The sequence below is a fragment of the Pleurodeles waltl genome, chromosome 5 (assembly GCF_031143425.1).
Source record: "Pleurodeles waltl isolate 20211129_DDA chromosome 5, aPleWal1.hap1.20221129, whole genome shotgun sequence".
Classification (NCBI taxonomy): domain Eukaryota; kingdom Metazoa; phylum Chordata; class Amphibia; order Caudata; family Salamandridae; genus Pleurodeles; species Pleurodeles waltl.
This window is the reverse complement of record NC_090444.1, coordinates 700,516,976-700,541,376: the sequence shown is the minus strand read 5'-3', so window position 1 is coordinate 700,541,376 and position 24,401 is coordinate 700,516,976. Positions and strand designations below refer to the sequence as shown.

At 46.1% G+C, this 24,401-nt stretch overlaps 1 long non-coding RNA gene across 1 annotated transcript in view; it reads right to left on the bottom strand.

The window, feature by feature from the left end:
* The window catches only part of LOC138297303 (uncharacterized), a 402,801-nt gene that overhangs the window by 10,097 nt on the left and 368,303 nt on the right, over positions 1–24,401 (bottom strand). Inside the window, exon 3 of the long non-coding RNA XR_011204010.1 lies at positions 15,154–15,232. This is a non-coding gene — a long non-coding RNA (uncharacterized lncRNA). The remainder of the gene's footprint in view (positions 1–15,153; positions 15,233–24,401) is intronic.

The following is a 24,401-nucleotide window of genomic DNA, read 5'->3' as shown; positions in this document are numbered from 1 at the left end:
CATGTAATTGGATGTACATAAAGAGATACTGAAACCAAAGATGTCCTGGAAGCCATTGTACATGCCTACGTTGTGGTGAAATGTGTCAGGCTAAGAAAAAACTAAAGAATCTGAATACAGGATTGAACGATAGACTAGAAGGGTCTGCATCGGCAGTGGCAGAGCTGCTAGCAACAATCGGGTAGAGAAAAGGGGAGAAAATAGCAGGTCCAAGTAACTGCTGAAAGTGTGTTTATGAAATGTTCATGGTCTTCTTCTTTTACCATCTTTGAATCTTACTTTTAGCTAGTTCCGTTTGCGGTACCAATACCTGTCTACATTTGGACACAGGTGAAAAAGGAGTTAAGAAATAAATGATGGTGTGACAAATCAAGACGTTGAGGGTAAGAAATGATCCCAGTCCTATGTGAATTAGAAAGAATGTAGTGCTTATCCACTCGTCCCTCGACAGCAGTAAGACATTTAGGCAAGTACTAGCAGAGAGAATCAGTATAAAAAGAAATAAGAGAAAAATATCTGAGTATCACTTGAAACAATTTGTGCACTAGAACCAAAAAATGCAATAGCTGATGCTAACTGAATAACAGAAAGGGAGAAGATGCTTGGGCCACGAAGAGAAACTTGCAGGACGTTTGAAGAGGATGGGGATGGAAAATAACACTTGCAGGAGATTAGGAAAGGGTGAACTAAGAGATGCTATTCAATACAAGATGGGTGAACCCACAATACATATGAGACCAAGAAGCCAACGGATAGAGTGATGAGTGACTGTGTCAAAAGCTTCTAATCAATCACGTAAGAATACATGGAAAGAAATACTTGCCATGGCGTGTCCAGTATAGCCAAAATGATGCCTAAGGACGAGCTATCTCCTTGGAGTGACCAATACACCCGGAAGGACAAGATGAAAGAAGATTGTTTGAGACGGCTGAGAAAATTGTGAACACACTGAAATACACTGAAAATTGTGAACACACTGATATATCATATGGTAGGGGAAACTCACTATTTTTTTCCACTAAAGGAAAGAAAACAGCAGAACTGTAGAATGATGGAAATATGTCCATCGTAGGGAAACTGAGCAACAAAATCAACAAGTGAGGTGACAAGGGATGGGCAGTTTTGTGCAGTCCAGATTGTGAAAAGCCTCTTGGTGGAGCAGTAGGACTAACTCAAGTCAATAAGTGTGGAACTACTGAATCTGAAGAAAATGCAGGGAAAAGGGACTGGGAGTGTTCTGTATATCAGCTGGTCATGTGTTTGCCATACTCTCGTTTGAACAACCACAACCTACATTTACATGATTGCATCTTTTTATATGTGCTTGCACGGTTTTAAATTACCCTTCACCCCAGTTAGCAGTTTGATTTGCATGAATGTCGTTTTTACATGGGCCCAGGAAATGCAGCACATAAAACTAGTATATCCTGGCCCCATATGTAAACCACATCCCTGCATATCAAGATTGAAAGCATCATGGCCTGAATCCACAAAACCACTACAGTCTTGCACATCAAAGCAGCATGTCCTGGCTCCATATACAAGGCATACATATAATAAGCTATGATCACACTGCACACCCAGTCTGCCTAGAGACTCTACTCACACTCCAACTTTGTGGTTGTGCTTTTGTCCTACCAATACCGCCAAGTATTAAGTGATTTTACAGGCAGCAAATGCTTTATATTTGCTTTTGTATTTTCCTGCTACTGCTATTAATATGGCAAAGGGATGATTACTAGATTAGTTTTAGGTAATCCCCATTACACTGAATCCTCTGCTCCAGTTCTCAGTACTTTTGGTCCCCCTAGAAACTGGGCCAAAGATCAGAGGTGGGTGCTCCTTGGGTGACCATACTTAGGATAAAATAAAGGATAGAACACCCTTTGAACCAAGAGACCAGAAAAACTGAGCTAGACCGGCACTGGGGTTCGCTATCCTTTCATGTGGGTAAACAACAAGTGGATTCCTGGGTTGCTGTCATTGGATCACTGCTCATGGACTAAGACACCATCCAAGACTTAAACAATGTGACAGGAGCATAGGCACAGGAACTCATCACAAAACAGGTCTTAATTGCAACTTGGCTAACCAGGACTCAATCTCTCGAATGAGTGTTAACAGAATAGTGTTCAAAAGAAGCGTGCAGAGAAACCAAGCTGCAACTCCACGGATATATCCTAACCATAAGAGAATAGCACAAACCAATTAAAGATAGAAGGCGTCTTTAGAAAGATAGGGCCAAGGCCCAGCGTGTTTAAACAATTATACTCGCAAGGTGTGTAACAGGGGAAAGAAATAACTTTTTCAGAATTTCCCCTATTGCTAAAGAATCTGTTCTTCTTTTAACAAATCCCACTGGAGCTATCACAAGATGCCAATTCGGAGAACGTCTATGATCTGAGGTAACACTAAAGGTGCTTTCTTTACTCGTGTTCCTCTGCTTTCTATACCAGACGTTCGTACACGGATATCTTCCAAGAATCAGGCACCAGCAAGTTAAATTGCCTTTTCCTTGTGAAAGTAACAGATTTATAGGACTGAATTGGTAGAAGAGGACTGGGTGAATCACAAAGCAGCCGTAGGGCAAACAGTGATCGGTGCGAATGTCAGTGTATATGTTTTCTGCAAAATTCATTTTTTTTCAGAGGTAAACTGGCTCGAGCAATAGTGTGGACCCCTTCGGAAAATTGCAGGGTTAGAAAGGTGTCCAGCAAGGCAAGAGTGAAAGTAACCAGCCACTCCTCGTTTTACCGTGTCTCCTTTGTTTTACTACCACCACTAATGTCTCCAATTAGCAGCATACTCCAAAGCCCTTGTCATGTCTAGAGTGCTGCTTATTGCTTACCCTGTCCTCTATCCTGTGAGGCTGATGAAACAAGTTCCAATGGGTTTGGCTACAGCTACAGCTACTGTCTGCCACCTGAAGACATTTTAATTTGTAATGCAGGCTATATATACGGAAGCACTTTTAGCAGCACTCTGGTTATGGAAACATGATAATCTTTAAGAAACATCTATGCAAATTAATGAATTACTAAACAGTTCCGAAGAGGTGATACCATTTGGGAAGTATAAAATGGGAATTTACTGGAAAATCAGCATAAGCTGTCATTAAGGCCAGTGGGTTTTCACGCCATGTCTGGTCTTACCAGCTACCAATTTTCCTTCACAGGAATAACTGCTGTTCCTCAATTGCTCAGTGCCCCCCAGGTAGACAGCGTGGTCTATCAAAGAGCAGAAATCAGCAGTCAACCCTTTTTGTCTTTTCCTCTTTATGTTTTTTCTCCCTCCAAGGCATTCCCATTCGTTCTCCCAGCTAAGACTAGTCACATACCTTTCCCCTGACCACTTTATCCCCCGCTATAGGAGCTATCCTTATTTTCCATAACCCTTTGCTATCTGCACTCTGTCACAGAGGTACACATACCTAAAAACTCAATCAAGTCTAGTGAAATTTGGCTTCAGTCTGATCTATGCAGAAAGTTGTGGTGGCACTTTGAACTGTTTTCTCTTTAGAGGTGCGCTACTTCATGTGGTATCCTAGAGAAACCCCTATGGGTAGTGCAGTCTGCAATGTGCCAATTGAAAGTTTGTTCTGTATATCCTGGCAACCTGTACAGAAAGAAAGTGAACTCTGATAGGTTTAACACCATTTCAAATTCTGGTATCCGCATTACAGTAAAAATGTACTCTCAAACATCTTACTGTTCTAGAACATTCAACGTCACTGTCTTAGGAAGACACACACTTCACAACACATCCTGTAATCCACTGGGTTCTTCTAGAAAGCTGGTGTGGGAGGCTGGCCTGGCTTGTAGTGGGTACCACAGGTACTTACACCTTGTGCCATGTCCAGTTATCCCTTATTAGTGTAGAAGAGGTGTTTCTAGCAGCTTAGACTGATAGAAGGTAGCTATGGCAAAGCAGCTTAGGCTGAACTAGGAGACATGCAAAGCTCCTACTATAACACTTATATCATATGCACAATATCATAAGAAAACACAATACACAGAGTTACTAAAAATAAAGGTACTTTATTTTAATGACAATATGCCAAAAGTATCTCAGTGAGTACCCTCAGTAAGAAGGTAAGTACTATACACAAGTTATATGTACACAAACCAAAATTAGGTAAGTAAGAGCAAGAAAAGTAGTGCAAACAGTGTAGAATTACAATAGGTTGCAATAGGAACACATAGGTATAGGGGCAACACAAACCATATACTCCAAAAGTGGAATGCGAACCACGAATGGACCCCAGACCTATTTGAGCTTGTAGAGGGTCACTGGGACTGTAAGAATACAGTGAGGGTTAGAAAAATACCCCACCCCAATACACTGAAAAGTAGGAGTAAAGTACATCTACTACCCCCAGAGAGCACAGAAGTCGTGATAGGGGGATTCTGCAGGAAGAACAAACACCAGCCGTTCACTGTCAATGGATTTCCGGACGTGAGTACCTGTAAGACAAGGGGACCAAGTCCAATAGTCACGACAGTGTCCAGGCGGGGCAGGAGCCCAGGTAACCCCAGCTGAAGGTGCAAGGAAGCTGCCACTGGTTGGAAGAAGCTTGGAGTTCTGCAAGAAAGAAGAGGACTAGGAACTTCTCCTTTGGAAGACAGATGTACCACATCGTGATGAAGCTTGCAAAGGTGTTCCTACGCAGAAAGACTGCAAACAAGCCTTGCTAGCTGCAAGTGTTGCGGTAAAGGTTTTTGGGTGCTGCTGAAGACCAGAAAGGACCAGGATGTCGCCTTTTGGAGGAGGAGACAGACAGAGGGGGTGCTCAGCAACTCAGAGAGCTCTCACAAAAGCAGGCAGCACCCGCAGAAGTACCCCAACAGGCACTTGGAAGAAGAGTGAACTGGAGTCCATGTGAAGTTACAAAAGGGGGTCCCACGACATCGGAGGACAACTCAGAAGGTTGTGCACTGCAGGACAGAGTGCTGGGGACCCAGGCTTGGCTGTGCACAAAGGAAATCCTGGAAGAGTGCACAGGAGCCGGAGCAGCTGCAAATCACGCGGTACACAGCTGTGCTGTCTAGCGTGGGGAGGCAAGGACTTACCTCCACCAAACTTGGACAGAAGAGTCACTGGACTGTGGGAGTCACTTGGACAGAGTTGCTGTGTTCCAGGGACCACGCTCGTTGGGATGAGAGGGGACCCAGAGGACCAGTGATGCAGTCTTTTGGTGCCTGCGTTAGCAAGGGGAAGATTCCGTCGACCCACGGGAGATTTCTTCGGAGCTTCTGGTGCAGGGTGAAGGCAGGCTACCCCCAGAGCATGCACCACCTGGAAACAGTTGAGAAAGCCGGTAGGATTAGGCGCTACAATGTTGCTGGTAGTCGTCTTGCTACTTTGTTGCGGTTTTGCAGGCGTCCTGGAGCAGTCAGCTGTCGATCCTTTGGTAGAAGGTGAAGAGGGAAATGCAGAGGAACTCTGGTGAGCTCTTGCATTCGTTATCTGAAGAATTCCCCAAAGCAGAGACCCTAAATAGCCAGAAAAGGAGGTTTGGCTACCAAGAGAGGTAAGAGCCTATCAGAAGGAGCCTCTGACGTCATCTGCTGGTACTCGCCACTCAGAGCAGTCCAGTGTGCCCCCAACACTTCTGTTTCCAAGATGGCAGAGGTCTGGGACACACTGGAGGAGCTCTGGGCACCTCCCCTGGGAGGTACTGGTCAGGGGAGTGGCCACACCCCTTTGCTTTGTCCAGTTTCACGCCAGAGCAGGGATGGGGGATTCCTGACCCGGTGTAGACTGGCTTATGCAGAGATGGGCACCAGCTGTGCCCATCAAAGCATTTCCAGAGGCTGGGGAAGGCTACTCCTCCCCAGCCCTTCACACCTATTTCCAAAGGGAGAGGGTGTAACACCCTCTCTTAGAGGAAATCCTTTGTTCTGCCTCCCTGGGCCAGGGCTGCCTGGACCCCAGGAGGGCAGAAACCTGTCTGAGGGGTTGGCAGCAGCAGCAGCTGCAGTGGAGACCCCGGAAAGGCAGTTTGGCAGTACCCTGGTTCTGTGCTAGAGACCCGGGGGATCATGGAATTGTCAGCCCAATACCAGAATGGTATTGGGGTGACAATTCCATGATCTTAGACATGTTACATGGCCATATTTGGAGTTACCATTGTGACGCTATACATAGGTAATGACCTGTGTATAGTGCACGCGTGTAATGGTGTCCCCGCACTCACAAAGTCTGGGGAATTTGCCCTGAACAATGTGGGGGCACCTTGGCTAGTGCCAGGGTGCCCACACACTAAGTAACTTTGCACCCAACCTTCACCAGGTGAAGGTTAGACATATAGGTGACTTCTAAGTTACTTATGTGCAGTGGTAAATGGCTGTGAAATAACGTGGACGTTATTTCACGCAGGCTGCAGTGGCAGGCCTGTGTAAGAATTGTCAGAGCTCCCTATGGGTGGCAAAAGAAATGCTGCAGCCCATAGGGATCTCATGGAACCCCAATACCCTGGGTACCTCAGTACCATATACAAGGGAATTATATGGGTGCACCAGTATGCCAATGTGAATTGGTAAATTTAGTCACTAGACTGTCAGTGACAAATGTGGAAAGCAGAGAGAGCATAACCACTGAGGTTCTGGTTAGCAGAGCCTCAGTGAGACAGTTAGGCATCACACAAGAACCACATACAGGGCACATACTTATGAGCACTGGGGCCCTGCCTGGCAGGGTCCCAGTGACACATAAACTAAAACAACATACATACAGTGAAATATGGGGGTAACATGCCAGGCAAAATGGTACTTTCCTACAGCTGGTACCTATGAATGCTGAATTGAGATCTTTTGTATTAACTGCATCTGTAAACAAACTCTGACAGCAAAAGATAGTCTTGGACAGTCCTACAGTGCATTGCTTGATGTCCCTGTGAAGCCCAGTAGTTCCAGCTGAAAAAAGAGGAAGTCATTCTTATAAAACACATTAATGGAGGGCATACTGTTACATCAGGACGAGTATAATCTGGTGAATAGTAACCTATTTAATGTGAAAAAACTTGTAAATAAATTAAATGTATCAGGTGCAGATGGTTAACCAAAGGTTTTCAGAGCCAACTGAGGCCTTGCCGTCAAATGGCATGGGACAATGAGGTTTAACCTCAAAGAATAGTGAGCTAAAAGCACTACAGTAAGAGTCAAATATAAATATATGGAGCAATACGATCAAAAAGTATAACCCCCTTGAAGTGAGAAAACGAACTGAGACACTCTGGTACTTGTCCTTTATACATAGAAATGTAAGTGACTATCAAATTAGAATTTTTTCTGACACCCTTTAAAGTTTTAAAAACACTATCCCTCAGCTGGCGGCGGAGTGTAGGGAGGACCTGGAGGGAGAGGTTTAATTGGACGAGTTACTGGAGGCCCTCAGAGAAATGGTTCCTTCGAGTGTGCTCCACTGATCTCCTTCCTAAACTCTTGGAAACCCTCCAGGCGGCTAACTTGACGGTATCTTGCCTGAATACGTGGGAGGCACGCATAATTATGCTCTCAAAACTCGATAAAGACCATACAGACCTCTGATCTTACCTCCTACTATCTATGCTCAACATAGATAAGTCGCTCACGAGGTCCTTGCAAAGCGTCTGAGACGGGTGGTTACCCAGCTGGAGCATACTGATCAATGGGGGTTTATGCCAGGAAGGGGCACCCACTTGAACTTGCAGACGCTCTTGCATGTCCTGCACGCCACCCAGACTGCGAGAGACGAGGCAGCGCCAGTGGCTTCAGAGACAGAAAAAGTTTTTGACATCCTCGTCTGGCCGTATTTACGGGAGGTGCTGGAGAGAATGGGACTCGGTCCACAATACTTGTCTTGGGGAACATGTTATACATGGAGCCCAGGGAAAGAATCTGCACTGGGCTACTGGTGTTGGATGCCTTAATCATCGGAAGAGGCACAAGACAGGGTGCCCCATGTCCCGGCTCCTCTTTGCCATGGATCCACTGGCGATTTATCTGAGGGATAAACTTTGTGACTAGGGAATTCGAGTGGGAGATACGACCCACATAGTGTCCATGTATTCAGACTCTCTCCTTTATGTGTACGATCCTGAAAGATCAGTGCCGCACCTATTACGACTTATGGCAAATTTCGGTAAAGTGTTGGGTCTTCATTACAATAGGCACAAGACAGTATTATTTCCTATGGCATCCTTGGCTCTCCGAGCAGCAGCTGACCGCCCAGAAGTGGGACTCCCCTGGGAAACAAATCATTTTCGGTACCTTGGGATTCAAGTAATGCATGGAATATGACTTGAACATGGGGCGAATTGTAGAAGGCCTTACTAGTTCTGTGGCGTTCTGGCAGACTGTACCACTGTTCGTCATGGGCAGGGTGGCACTTAGTAAAATTATATTGCTGCCAAGATATCTCGATGTAATGCAAAATTCTTTTGGTATTTTGCCAACCGTGCTATTCCAACAGCTCAATGGAATGTTAGTTTCATTAACCTGGGCTGGCAAGCACAGCAGAGTCAGGCTGGAGCAGTGGCGGCCCGTCCTTTAGGGAGGAGGGGCCACGCTCCCCCACCCTTTGCCCCTCATGAAGAGTGTCTGTCAGGTTGAACAAAGGTCAGCCTGGCAGACACTCTCCATGTTCAGCTCAGGCTGCCGGATCAGACATACGCGATTTGCGCACACTCCTGGCTGCCTGAGCTGAACTTTGCTGGGGTGAGGAGGTCACAGCTCCTATGGGCGTGACCTCCTCGGCTCAGCAAAGGTGCCTTGAGGCCCTCCCCTGGGTGACGAGGAAAGCGTCACCAATTGACACTCTCCCTGGGCGCTTCAGGTTTAAGCCCTGAAGTGCCCAGGGCGAGTGTCAATCAGTGACACTTCGTCACAGAGTGGGGTGGGGTCAGCAGTCTCACTGACCCCATCCCACTCTGTGACGAGGCTGGGACTGCGGCCTTCCCTCATTGGCTGACCTAAGGTCAGCCAATGAGGGAAGGCAGCTGTCCCAACCCTCCTGGGACCTGGAGGCTGAAGGTAAGTGTGTTTGTGTGTATGTGTGTGATGTTTTAAATTGAATGTTTGGTGCGAGTGTGCATGTATGAGTGTTGTTAATGGATGTGCGTGCGTGTGTGTGTGAAAGAATGAGTGTGTGCGATCTTTTCAAATGAATGTTTGGTGCGTGCATGTTTGAATGGTATGAGTGTTGTTAATGGATGTGCGTGCATGCGTGCGTGTCTGTGTGTGAAAGAATGAGTGTGTGTGTGTGTGTGTGTGTGTATCCCGCCTGCCCGCCTCCCTCCTAAAGCTGCTGGCCGCCACTGGGCTGGAGATCTTGAAATTAGACCTGTGGATGAGGATGGTCTAGGTCCCCCAGACTTTCAGTTGTATTACCTAGCAGGACAGCTTCAGTACATGGTATGTGGTGTGAGGAGGGCTCTAACTGGGAAAATAAACTACTGGAAGGATTGGTGCCTGCAGCTGACCTCCCAAAACTCCTAATGGTGGGCAGTAGAACTCCAAAGGCAATCCCATTTATAATGTCCCAAGTCATGCTGCCCTGGGAAAGGGAGGTAACATACATTTTGAAGCGTGCACCCAATGTGTGCCTGCTCCCACCTTGGTGGCTCAAGCCCTTCCTATGAATGCGGGTGTTCCGGGATGTCAAGCCATGGGTCGATGGCGGTTGCGAGAGAGTGGGGCATTTTTCTACTCGAATGGCTTGTTTACAACTCTTGCAGAGACAGGCGAGCTGTTCGGTGTGTGCCCTGGATGGTTTTTGCAGTACGCCAGCATATCCTGCACAGCTTGTGAAATATGGATGAGCTTCCCTGAAGAGCCGGACGAATCCCAAGCACTGAAGGTGCTGCTGGATCTGGGCTCGCATAGGGGCCTCATTTCCCAGCTATATGCTGCCCTGAAATGTGACGGGCGAATTGATACAACAGTGGCCCATCTTCAGTGGTACGGAGACCTCAACACTCCACTTATGAGTGGCGAGTGGCAGCCTACCAAGGCACAAGTGTGGGACACTGCTAGCAATGCTAAATTCAAGATAGCACAGTTCTAGTATCTCCACAGAGCACACCTGACCCCACAGAGACTCTGCAGGACCTAACCCACGCGGTCAGCTGGCTGTGTATGGTGCAGTGAATCCTCTGCTGATTTCATCCATGTTTCATGGAACTGTCATGAACTGCACTCGTACTGGACACAACTAATATACTCGATGAGCCAGATAACGGGAACCCCCTCGACCAGACAATCCAACACTGCCTCCTGGGTCTTCTGCCACTCCCTCAAGAGGGTGAGGAAATGAGATACAGATTTGCACTCCTAGGCTCGGTACTAGCCAGATGGCGTATTGCTATCCACCGGGCACATGCACCCTCCCCTCCCCGACGCATGACAGTTGGACGACAGATGTGCCATAGTGGGCTATAGCGGAAGAAATCAGTCTCCGGAAAGTCCACAAAGATGAAAATATGGAAAGGGAACAGGGGATGTGGAATGAAGTGGTGGATTGGGTGGGGGATATTCGGGAGGAGGAAGAGAAGGGATAGCCCGGCCTGCATCAATGCCCCCCACTGCGGATAATACGCTGATGTAGTCTTCTGTCGCGGACAGCCAGCCCCCCTTAAATTCCCTGACCAGATGAGGACGAGATGTAGGTTGAGAGCTGTGTAGAGACCGTACTTGGATGGTGTAGGATGATTGTGTGTTGGGCCCTTTCTGCCTTCTCCCCCGTACCCCATATTTGCCTACAGGATCCATATACGATATTGCCCCCTTTGAGTGTGAGCACAATCTTTCTTGGGCTGTAACTGGTGTCGTAGTGGAGGAGCAGCTGTAACAATACTGCAAATTGTTTAAAATGTTAAAAAATAAATATGTTTTAAAAAATTAAAACGTTTTAAAAATAGGTTTGAAAATCCAGTATTCAGGTCTTGTAAATCGCAATTTTTGGAATCATAGAAAAGGCATTTCTCTGTGCTATCATTGCAGCGCTGATGAGCCTTTTCATTACATCAAATGGACTCTTCTTACTTCGGGCATGATCACAAATGTAAGAGTACTGCAATTACAAACTATTATCCACCTCAAAACCAATGTAGAGTTCACAGGACTAAGGGACTAACTGCTATATATCAGACTGATTTGATACTGTCACCACCCATAAAAGAATACAGTTATGATAGCCACAGTGCACACGATTGTAGACAACAATATCCTTACTTCAATGCAGCAGCAAAAGAGCTATGACTACTAAACATCCACTTTAAATGTGCAGCCACAATCATGCAGGAACTACAGAAATCCTGCCAGTTCAGGCTAAAACTGAAAGCTCGTCCACTAGCTGTTGATGAACCAAGATGACCTTATAAACACACTGCTTCACTATACTGTGTGCTAACGAAATTAAGTCACATATTACACCACTGTGAGGCAACCAGGTAACCCTGCTCCAGAAGGCGCTGGTCCAGGTCAAACCACCAAAAGGCAAAGAGCACAGAGAAAACAGGGGATGAAGGTGGGGGAAAGAACTCTGAAGTGCAGAAGGCCTTGTCTTAGGAGTGCCATTCCCCCAACATATTCGATTGCAACAAAGCCATCTGCATTGCAAGAAGAAACCGAACATGACCATTGTCACAGAAGTTTCTGCAATTGCACCTGTCTCGTTACAGCAAACAGCTGAAGTGCATGCCCTGTCTGCATAACTAGCATTGTTGCAGCCTGCAGTCACCCACTCTGCAAAACCCAAGTACAGGTCCAGACACTGGCACGCGGAAGCCACTGCTGGACACCTGCAAAGCTTCACAACACAAATCACGAGAACAAATACATAACTACATCTGAAGAGAAAGTGCCAGGCAGTCTGCACTCCTTCCACAAGACTTTCGGACCCAGAAGATGCCGCCGGGGCCGGGAGTTTGAAGAATATTTGCAACTATTCAATTTTTAGGCTTTAAACACAACAAACACACATACACGAGGCATGCCCTTAACTAGAATCCGTTCCACATCCTTCCTCTAGAGTGATGTTAAACAGGCCCGGGCCTTCCTATCCCGTTGGCGCCATGCACACACATTGAGTGTGTGGCTCTGTATTGTTAAACCGGAGCCAGAACTCTGGCTCAGCTGCGAGTTACTTGCTACGTGAAGTATTATTTTTCCAACTCAGAGAGAGGAAATGATCTCAGTGGCTGCGGAGTGCTAGCCCTTCTCAGTAAGACGGGGCAGCGGAGCAGGAGGCAGGCGGGCAGAAGGGAAGCCCGCGCCTACATACCGCTGCCCATAAATCAGCTCACAGAGCAGTGGCTGGGCGAGGGCCAGGCCCACAGACTGCTTACTGTTCACCAAGCCTGTCGGGCCCAGCAGCGAAGTCCCCGCCACCGCTGGCTGCTTTGTCAAGAACTCGCGAGGTGAAACTCCAGCATTCTGCCTTAGGCCAAACGGCTCCTACTGTAGGCACACATTTGGGCCTAGGAAAAAACAGTAATCAAGACATGCAGGGGAAACCGATATATGCTCATTTTAGCTAACTGGGGGTGGGGGTATGTTATAAACATCTTCCTTTAATTCCCAGGAGTATTATGACGGTGCAATACATCGTCATTGTTGCCTTTCTCGTGTTTTAAAATAATTTAAGGTGTGATTTAAAGTTGGAAAATGCTCACATGAGATCGACAGGTTTTCTGGTCCTGCTTTGTCAAGGATCAGCGTCTCCCACAGCTGAGGGTCTGAGATCTTTTTAATTATATCTCCAGGCATCGAAGCCTTCTTTTAACAAAAATCCTTGAAGTCCCACGTTTTTTTGGGATTGCTTTCTCTATCACAGAATGCAATAGTTTTGTGATAAAGTGATGCCTTCCAGTAAATAGAGCTAGTTGTGCCCTTTAAGTTCTGGAAGGATGCTAGCAGAACATCTTTTGCAGGGCCAGAACTTCTGTATTTAGTCACCAAAACAGGATAACATTTCCTTCCTAGTGAACCATCTCAAAATAAGTACTTTTAGATCATTTGTCAACATAAATTGACAAGGTCAACCAATAATGGATGTTAACGTTTGAAGGCATTCAACATAAAGGCCATGCGCATATTGCAAACCCTGACAACGTAAATTCATACCAAATGCGCTAACATTCACAAACTTGTGATGTTGTAATCCAAATTTTAGGAAGTGAATATAATTTATATTTCTTGTTTTATCTATAAAATGCCACCTGCTCATCTAATTGCCCGTAGATGCTGCTATACTCAATTCAATCACATCCAATCTAACACATGAAGACACAAACACATATTGACAAAAATTACAGAGCCCAGACCCAGAAACAACCTTACTTTCTTTTAGCAAATGATGTTTACTTTTGACCTCTGGATGCTTGCCAAAGCTATTTAAACAGTTGCTTTCCAGCTTTCTTCAAGTTGTTTGTCTGGAACTATTAGAGAGTTGTCTGTCATTGGATTGTGTTGTTGCCCTCATGACCGTTGAAGAGACATATCCGATGCTTGTATGAAGGGCTGTATGTGCTATTTGTCAAGAACAAACACCACCTAAAATTAACTGAGTGCTGCAGAGGATCAAAGGCAAAGATAGAATCAAAGAGTGAATCTAGGCAGGAGTGTGGTGGACTCTGCGAGGGGAGGTGGGTTATTTATTGTGTTGTGATGCAGTGTTCTTTACAGACGTATGCCGTCAGCTCTTTCTTAACATGATGGGGATCAGCAGTCCTGATAGATACTAAGATGTGTCATTCCAGATCTTGGGACAGTTCTGTGGTCATTAGAGGAATTGACTGCCATTCAGTTTGATCATTACAGTTGAGCCCATCGCTGTCAATTCACATACTTAATGACTGACCATCATATAGCCATATTATCTGCCAGGCTAAAACACACATTTGTCACAGTCACATCCCATACTTGATGCACATTTGTTTGCAGTGCTTGAAATGGAAAAAATAAAGTGCAGGTACTCTGTGCTAGAGTACCTGCTTGTTTCTGAGAAGTGCCGGTACTCCCCAATTAAAAGTATTACGTTTTTCCTGAGATGTGCCGGTACTCACCCTCTCAAAATAAAAAAGTGCCGGTACTCAGTACCGGACAGTACCGGCCCATTTAAAGCACTGTTTGTTTGCAGAATTCACTCTAGTCGTGACTACCATACTTGGACAGCTCCACATCACAAAATGCCTTTTGCTATCATGTGATTTTGAGAAAGTGCCTATTTTGAAATTATGGCTCTGGCCTGTTGAATTTCTTTTGTAACTTTGCAAAACACAGGGCATCACTACAAGGCTAGGATACTGGTGGCCATTTCCTTTCTTCTCAGCAATCAATTTTTAAGTATGAGTTTGTAGCTCTTTCACTGAGAAGTTCCCACTAAAAAAGAAATGCTTCTTCAGTTTGATGTTCACAGTGTTACAAATGTGCAACTGCAGGTTAATAGTAAGACAGAGGGAGAGCAATTCTGCACGTGAATAAATCACTGTCAAGCAACCAGCATGTGATATGAAAGCTTTAAACAAATGACAACCCAACGTCTGAAGGCTCGAAGACTGCATAAACACCTAGCCAACACCTGCAGGCAAAGATGACTTCAAAATTAATTTTGCCATAGATTTAAAGCAAAAAGGGCATAAAGCCTACTGGGACTGCCTTAAGAGTAAGAAATAATAGAACGATTTGACAGATTTAATGTCAGAGATCACTCAGTTGTGAACTGGCAGGCCTTGCCGACTTATGGCGTGAGGGCACTGTTTCCCCATCCATATGGTCTCAACCACACGTGATAATTGCGCCAGTTTGCAAGCAAAATGGTGAGTAGTGTACATGTATCTGGGTGTGACGATGCAAGTGTCTCACTTACACACACTCAGCTGGGCAGGGTAAGAATGGGTGACAGGTCGGGAAGCCTCTTCACAGTAATATCAAGTATAAACCAGGACACAGATCTAATATTCGAGCAGCAGCCTTCTTTTAGGCGCTGTTAGTGGAAATGCGATTCTTCAAAACTCACTACGTAAAACTCAAGTCAACAGCTGCGCGTTCCTTTCTCTGCTGTTATATAAACATCTCTTCATTTTCCCGGAAGTTTCTAAAAAGAAGGATAAAATGAGAACAAGAACAATGAAACATGGCATTAAAAAAAATCTGTAAAAGAACCTCACTTCACCTCATCACATCGTGTCCTCGGGGTCTGGTAGGTGTTCCCTGCCCTGCGACACAACTCAAATTAATTCTGGAGGCGCACACTACAAAAGACATGGAAAATGGAATTTCTTATCACAAACGCACGCTGGAAAAAGATATTGTTTTCGTTTGAATTACTAATTCATGTGCTTCTAGCCATAAATGAAACATCCATGTTATTGTGGATGACATTAAATATTAAACGTATCCAACCATCAGTTGGCACAAGTGCCCGGGGGCACGGAACGAGGCCTTAGTTTATGGCGCACAGTTGCAAGTGTTTGTATGATTCTGACTAAGCGCTGTGGTAGTTAGAAACTGAAAGCGACCTTGCTGACCTGCCTTATTTTCTTTGCACACATGGATACATGACAAGGCAAGACCTTTGGGAATTGTATTGGTGATGTGCTCTATTAGGGTGTGAGGCCTCACTTTCAGGAAGAAACAACATTTTAAACAGAATAAATAAAGTCGATAATTTTAAGTTTACCTTCCGGAAGCATCGGTCCTTAGTCTAATTGAGAGGCAAAAAGGTTGGGGGCAGGTATTGCACCCCCTTACCCGGGCCTCCAGAACGACATTGGAGAGTTTCATCAATGTCTGACCACCTAACCTTATAAATTCTACATTGTACGCATCTTCTTGCTGGCTTCGCCTCACTAGTTTCCCAATGTCCCTTCCTGGAAACAAGGCTGCGCAGCTGGCTTGTACTGATGGTACGGTACACAAAACATTAATGAAAAGTATCAACTGGATACCAACTTCTCAGTTACCAATTGCAAATGTCTTATTGCAGCTGTTACTGTACAATCCTATTATTGTACATTCTTTTTTTTTGCAAATTCTTCGAAGGCTTAAATTCCAGTTCACCAGTTGCACATGGTTTCTACTAGATAAAACAGGACACATTGGAGAGAGAGAGAGAAGGAGAAAGAGAGAGAGAGAAAGAGAAGGAGAGAGAGAGAGAGAGAGAGAGAGAGAGAGAGAGACTCTCTTTCTGTGTCTCTCTCTCTCTCTCTCTAAGTGAAAGGCACATGGGAAATTATATTGGTCAAATAAAAGTACAATTTGAGGCTGTGAAACCAGAAGACTCTTATTACAAACAAATAACAAATCCCAAAATGAAACTGTGATGATCTGGGACATTCATCTCAGTAGTTCAGGAGACACATTTAAAAAACTTATATCGACAGATTGATCCATTGGAAATTATTTGAAACTGGTCAGATGAAATTGCCTTCAAATTATAACATGAGGGTACACAATAAGCCATAAAAGGTGTGGATTCTCAGAATATGCCCCAAAAGTGTTGCACCAAAAGTGCAGGTGCTGACTGTGACAACAATACATCTAAAGATAAGTATTTTAGAACAGATATGCTCAATATAGGTCCAGGACTGCCAGACCCCTGTAATATTTTCAGGAAAAACACATACGACATATCTACACACCAGTGATGTAATTTAAAACTCGTTTGATGGTCATATACCCTTCAGGAAACTGTACTATAATCCCATGAAGAAGAAAATAGACCAATGAACTGCTCTTTGTGTCGAGCAGCATATTTCCAGGCAGCCATGGTGGTGTCCATTCCCTGCTTGGACTTCAGGTCACCATGCCATGGAGAACAGTGTGCTCTGGCTAACTTCAATGTTGCCCAGGAAAAAACTGACCACATAGTACACAAAAACCCCAAACAGCCTAGAGAGCAGAGATAGCTGGTAGGATTCGATGGGCCCATGGATCCATCCATATCACTGGCAGGACATATTGTGCCAAACCCTGAATTGTACTAATAATTCAAGAACCTTCAAAAGCTATGGTTTTGACCCTATGTATTTAATTTAGACAATGGTCTTTAAAATGAAAAAATGAATCTCATGGTCGTTTTTTTGTAATAAAAGCGTTCTAGTAGAACATTCCTCTGACCCTCTTGGAGAAGGCTGGCCTTGCATGATTCACTTGTTCACTTGGTGCATTATTGGGCGGGGATTGAAACATTAATCATGACTGCTTTTAGACCGTGTCTAGCCCCTTACGTTATGCAAAGAAGGAATCAACAGTGGAAGTCAAATCCATTACGTTCAATCCTCCCAAATCTGAATACGTGTATGCAAGAAATGCATTTTTTATATCAATGATTTCTGAGCCTACAACCTTAACGGCAAAAACAAGAAGGCGGAGGGTGTCCAGAATGGCGGCCTGCAGATTCTACCCGCATTAGCTTTTCATTTCCTGTCTGCTTTAAAGTGAGGTGGAAGAAGATGATCTGTCGTGCTCACAGTTTACTTCCGGTTTGGATAACATCCACACTGGCATGCAGTACATACAGGGTGTGTGAGTGTGCCGCAACTATCCTGGCTATTGGCGCGACTCTTCCTTTGCATCTGCTATTCCTGAAATATTTAATCCCAATTATACGTATATATTTCCCCTGTCATTTCACCATGACTGCTTCTATCACCAAATTAAGACGACGACTGAACCAATTAGCTCCGACGCTTTCTTTCCGGATCTAAATTGCTTGTAGTCCCAGAAATCAAAAGATAATGGCCGCATCAGTGTGTCTGGGATTAGCAGCCTTTTAATTGCCGTGAATATAGAGTATTATTTCCCCCAGGTATTAGGCAGCACGCCGCGCCACGCTGGAGAAGACGTAAATCAGCACAAGACCGGCTCAAGAGTTAATATTTAATGAATTCAAAGTGGGACTGGTCAGGCTCACAGCGTCAGGTAGGGAAACAGCCGCAGACCGTGTGAGGGGGAACGTGTTTTCTGACACGAAACAAATCGGTGAATAAAGTGATACGCTGTTGACTGGAGCAAGCAGCCTTCCCTCATATAACAGCATTTCATTTTTGTGGCCAACATGAAAATGTTATTTACAGGAGGTTAGCGTGGACAGAAAGATGGTCGTGGGAGTGTTGGGGAGGGATCTGCAGAATGTCCCCCAATCAGGATGGCATATAATATCAAAAGACATTATTCAACAAGCGGGGCACATGAGAGGGGCTAAAGGGGTCGTGGTAAGGGAGACTAATGCGGACTGGTAGGGGTACTTACTGGGAAAAAAAGCAATACTTTGTCAAATAACTTAAAATTGTAAAGACTTTCAAATCCGAGAGGGAGAGAGCGTGTGTGCGTTTTGGGTGTAACACCCCAAACATCCCACTTGAGGCTGCGCCCCTGGTTATTAAAAAAGCAGGACGGATGGAGGATGCTGGTTTGTGACTGCCAGAGTTGCCCCACACCAAGGCTGTCTCCCCTTGATTCACTCATAACTCCCTCTTTCACGAACCTACATTTCCTCTCCATCTCACTCTCGCGGGTGCTTTTTCACCCCTGCTTCCTCGCGATTACACTGTTTTTCTACCTTTCTCTTATTCCTTCTAACTTTCTGGGTCAACATCTGACAATAAAAAAATATTCCCAGTCCCCGCCGTATGCAACCACGAGCACAATTGACAGATGGTGTCTATGTACGGGACGAAAACAGCACCACGTAGAGGAACAGACGAAAGAGACGACTTTGAACTTCTCCCCCCCCCCCCGTGCCCCCACTATCTTAACATGCTAGTTACGTCGGGGATGCGTTGAATCAGGTTCTGGTGAAGCAATTTTGGACATTTCAAAGCACGGGGGCATGTGCCCACTCAGATCGCACTCAATTCCATGAACAACTTTACAAGATTTCAAACAGACAACTGGGAAATTAATTATCACCAGATATGGCGGAGCTCCTGACGTTAGCCATGAAAAAGTGCCATCACCCCCTTCACTTTGCAACTATCAAACCTGGCTGCATAAAGCAACATCTGAAAATGTGATCCTTGGTGTGTGTGTCTCGTTGGGTGTTGAACACCACACTAGTGCTAATTTTGGTGCTGGGCGCATGTCCCCAACTACCCTTCACCCGAGCCTAATTACGTCCCTTCGACGTTAGCAGCAACCAACGTTTGGCAATACAATAACTATTGCTTATGCTCCATATGGAAATTGAGGCCTAGCCAAAGTAGTCCAGAGGTAACAGAAACCAGATGGTCCAACCACAATCTACCCACCCTGACCATGGACAGCCCCAGCACATGCAAATCTGCAATGTGTGATCAAGCCACCACTTCTTACAATTACCCAATGTCATCTCGGATCCAAGCTCCCATCTCACCACCACTTGGCCCCATACCAGAACATACAGTAGCCTTCAAACTCACACAGTAGCAGCAAGAGGCAACTCAGCAGTTTTGTGTATCTGTGGTGTGTTTGAGGGTGATTCATTCTATAATTGTTGCATCCCAGAGAGTGTTGTTCCAGTGTCAATTGGAGTGCTTGGGTAGATGGGCTCAGTTGATACAATCTGGGGTTACTGTTGGGGTATTGTACTGTCCTATTACTTACTTGTAATCAGTAGCGGCTCAGGGTCTCGGAAGGGGCAGGGCGGCATGCAGGAGGGCTATCGGGAGGAATTAAATGTAAAATAATAAAACAAAAAAACTTACCTTCGCAGACGCCGCGCTCCGCAGCTTCCTCGCTGGCGCTGCAGGCACAGACTCCCAGCCTGCCCTGCGCCAATCCTGACGCTGCTGAGAGCAGCATCAGGATTGGCTGGGAGCGCCCAGCCAGGGCCCGCTCATGCAGACTGGGAGCCGGTGGAGGCTCTCTCCAGCCCAGCAACTGTGTTGCTGGGCTGGAGAGAGCCCTGTGCGCATGTGTGTTTGGGCGGCCTTAGACAGCCGGTCAAACACACATGCGCTTTGAGGGGGAGTGCTGTGCACTCCCCCTCAGTGCACAACACCCCGTGCCCCCCCCCTTTTACCAGAAAACCATCATAAACAAGTTTATGATGGTTTTCTGGTAAAGGTTTTGCAGCTGCCGGTGAGGGGATGACACGCCTCCGCCCAAACAGAGGATCCGCCACTACTGGTAATCTTCATTACTCCCGGTCCTGTAATCCTCGCCCCATTCATTACTTATTGAGAGAGAACTCTCTCCATGACAGAAAAAAGAACACAAGCAATGCACTTGCCCACCCCCACCGGGAGTACATAACACGTACCTTCCCAGCATTGCCCCTGTTCTTTTTTCTGTTCATGGCAGTGTCGAGGAGCGAGGACTGCTGGGCTGCTCCTGTGTGGCTTGAGCGGCGTCCTGTTGGCAGGTGGTGTCATGCTCCGGCTGGGCAGTGAGGATGTTTCTTATGACATCTCAGCTCGTTTGCAAGGCTGAACATTGGTGTTCCAGAGAGGCGGATGGCCGCTGTGTGGGCCATTCCATCTGGTTCTGTTCGCTTTCTGCTTCTGGGGTTGTCAGGGCCAGCAGGCTTCCGCTGCTGTTTGGAGCTGCGCGTGTATGCTGAAAGATCAAAAACATAGTGCTCCGCTTTTTTTTATGGCGGGGGCATGGTATTTACTAGAATAGATAACCTGTAGCCTAATGATCAATGTCAAAGATGCTCACGCTGGGAGATGATGGTTTTACTCCAGGTGTGTCAGTAGACATCTCTCACCTTTACCTCGGTCAGGCCCCTCGGGGCGGGGATGCCAGGCGTTTTCTCCTGCATTTCTGGAAGTATGGCTTATTTTACTGAGGCAGCCCTGGGGTTAAGTATCACATAGCGACTATTGTTGTATGGTGCTGCTGCTTTCTTTTCTGGATTAAATGTTGTTGCTGTGTTGTGGTAACAGATGGGTAAACACACTCATAAGAGGAGGCACGTGGAGGAGTCCTCCTCCACTTCTGATTCTTCCTCAGCTCCTTTTTCCTCTCCTGGTCGGTCTAAGCGGTGCAGCAGGCATATTGATGACCGTATTCGGAGGCTGATTAAAGAGACTTCATTGGAAATGAGGGACATTCCTAAGTCTATGTTCTCTCTTACTGAGGAATGTTCTCAATCTTCTGGTTCGCAGGTGGAGTGTCCTTGCCCAGAGGAACTGAAGGGAGAATATATTTATCAGGACTTGCTGCCTGATCTGTTGAAACATGTGAAGGTCAATATGGAATTTCCTGATGGTGAGGCTCCTCACACATCTTCAGGTTCCTTGCTTCGTCAGTTTCAAAGTACTGTGCCTGTTGATGTTCCAATTCAGCCTTGCATTCAGGAGGTGATTATGCGGGTATGGCGTGATCCTGATAATATTATTCTCCCATGTTTCATGGCAAAGTTGTATGCCTTGCAGGGTATGTCCCAGGTTCTGCCTGATTCCATCTCATTGATTCCTTTGTGGCCAGCTTAGTGGGGAGGACTTTGCTGGCTGAATAAGAAAGTGGCTGGTTCTCTTAAAAAGGCCTATTCTGGGACTTATTTGGCTTTAAGGGCTGGTATCTACGGCACATATGCGGCCCAGTCTCTAATTTCTGATCTCAAGTCTTTGGCTCATGCCTTGGATGAGTCTTCAGACTACACAGGTTTGCTGGCAGTAATTGAGAGACAGTTGGAGTTTCTTTATGATATCTCTTTTGATGTTATGCAGGCTTTGGCACTGGCTGGGGGTGCTTGTGTATTGGCTCGCCGGAATCTAGTTCTAAGAGACTGGAAGACAGATGCAGCTCAGAAATTATGAGCCTTGCGACTTCCGTTTCAAGGCAATGTGTTGTTTGGTGCTGAACTGGAAGAGAAGTTGCATAGACTTTTTAAGGAGAAGAAACATTCTTCTTCTTTTAAGTCAGTCTTGGGGTGTAGGCTACCTTTCAGAAAAAGGTCTCCTTCCGTCCTCCTATCCATTGGCAGTTTATCCATTCTCAAGGTCGCTTTCCTATTGCCAGGGGCAGAGATAAGAAGCCCAAGTTTCACCCTCCACCTCCCAAGTCCCATTCCTTACTATATGGCAGTTCAGGATCTGGAGGTGGGGGGTCTGTTGCAGCATTTTCTTAAGACATGGCTGGATTCCACTTCAGACGCCTGGGTTCTGGACATCATCAAGCATGGCTACTGGATAGAGTTTGGAGTAATACCACCTTGTTCAGTGGTGCATCGCACTCCGTGGCCTTCCAGCTCCAACAAATTGGCGGCATTGGAGTTGGGCATTCACTCTTTGGTGCTGAAGAAAGCGGTTGTGGAGGGGCCTCTGCTAAAAAGAGGAAAGGGATTCTACTCCATCATTTTACCAAAACATACAGGAGGCTTCCGGATGGTTTTGGATTTGAAAGCCCTGAACAAATATGTTCTCAACATCCCGTTCAAAATGGAAACATTACAGAAGATCATTCCGTTGGTGATTAAGGGTCATTTCCTATGCACCTTGGACTTACAGGAGGCATACTACAATATTCCTATTCATCTTCTCTGCCAGCAGTTTCGCAGGTTTTGTGTGCAGGGGACTCAGGGTTCTCCCGTTCAACACCGAGAGTCTTTACCAAAGTGGTGACTCCTCTAGTCGCCCCTCTTTATGTAAGGGGAATTCATCTTTACCCTTATCTGGACGATTGGTTGGTTCATGCTTTCTCAGATGCCCTGCTTTTTCAGAACTTTCAGATGGTCTGTTCCACCCTCCAACAGCATGGGTTTCTTCTGAACTGGGACAGGTGCCAGTTGGTTCCCTCTTGGCATCTGATATTTATTGGGGCCAGGTTTCACACAGATCTCAACAAGGTCTTTCTCCCAGAGGGCAGAATCCAGCCGTTGCAATCTCTGGCTCTGGAGATGAGGTCCCTGTTGTCAGCCCTGGTTCGCAGGTGGCTTCGGTTGATGGGCTTCATGGCTGCAGTCTTTACTGTTCCTTGGGCCCGTTTTCATCCCAGACCTTTGTGGGTTCATCTGCTGTCTTGTTGGGATCCTCAGAATGGGGATTATGACCAGTTAGTACAAATTTCCCCGAGGGGTTATCAGGATCTGCAGTGGTGGACTTTGGAAGGCAGCCTGAACAAGAGGGTTCCGTTGCAGCCGGATCCTCCTCTGGTATTGACTACAGATGCCAGTGCCTTGGTTGGGGGGCAGCCCTGGGCAAAAGCTTCCTGCAGGCCCTCTGGTCTCTTCAAGAGTGAGGCGGTCTTCCAATTGGAGGGAACTCAGGACAGTTGTCAGGGCAGTCATGGGTTTTCATAATTTGCTGGTGGGGCAAAACTTGGTGGTTCGCTCAGACAACCTAGTCCTAGTGGCATACCTCAACAACAAAGGGGGAATTCGTACCAAGGCCCTGATTTATACTTTTTGGTGCAAAACTGCACTAACGCAGTTTTGCACCAAAAGGTTTAGCATCAGCTTGCACCATTTCTGTGCACCAGCTGGGCACCATATTCATGGAATGGTGCAAGCCGGTGCGGAGGGTAGGATAGCATAAAAAATTACGTTAGTCTGATGGGGCTGGCGGTATGGAAGAAGAGGGTTTAGCACCAAAAAATGACATTAGGCAGTAAAAAAAATGACTCTAACCTGCCTAGAGTCATTTTCTGATGCAAAAAACACCCATACCACATGACTCCTGTCTTAGAAAAGACAGGAGTCATGCCCACCATCCCAATGGCCAGCACAGGGGACCAGGGTCCCTGGGCATGGCCATTGCACCCAGTGTCATGTAGGGGGGCCCATTTCAGGGCCTCCAATGGCACTTAAAAAACAATACTTACCTGTACTTACCTATACTTACCTATACTTACCTGGGATGGGGTCCCCCATCCTCCGCTGTCCCTCTGGTTTGGGTGTCCCTGGGGAGGGCACCTGTGAGCTTATTCCATGGTGTTCAACCATGGAAATAGGCCCACATGTCCCCTATTGTCTGCCCTGACCTTGGTGTAAAAAAATGGTGCAAAGCTTGCTTTGCACCATTTTTTGACCCCTCCTCCCTCCCATGTGTGATTTTAGCACGGGGGATAAATATGGCGCTAAGGTCATAGAGGCATTTTTTGCACTGGAACGCCTACTTTGAATCTCATTGACGCAATGTAGCTTTCCATGTCCAAAAAATGACTTCAGCTCCATAACTTTAAAGTATAATTATGGAGTTAGTTTTGCACCAAATTTGCGTTAAAAAACAAATGACGCAAATTCGGTGCAAAACAAGTATAAATATGCGCCCAAGTCTCTCAACAAGGTAGTTGCTGTTCCAATGATGAGAACACCTTAAATCTCTGGAGGCTATTCATGTGAGGGGACTGGACAGTGGGGTGTCGGATGCTCTCACCAGCTGTTTTCCTTCGTTACAGGAGCTCTCTCTCACTCACAAGGTGTTTCCCAGAGTGTGGGAGAAGGTTGGTGTACCATACCTCGACCTCACTGCTTCCCGGCTCATTGCTCAGGTT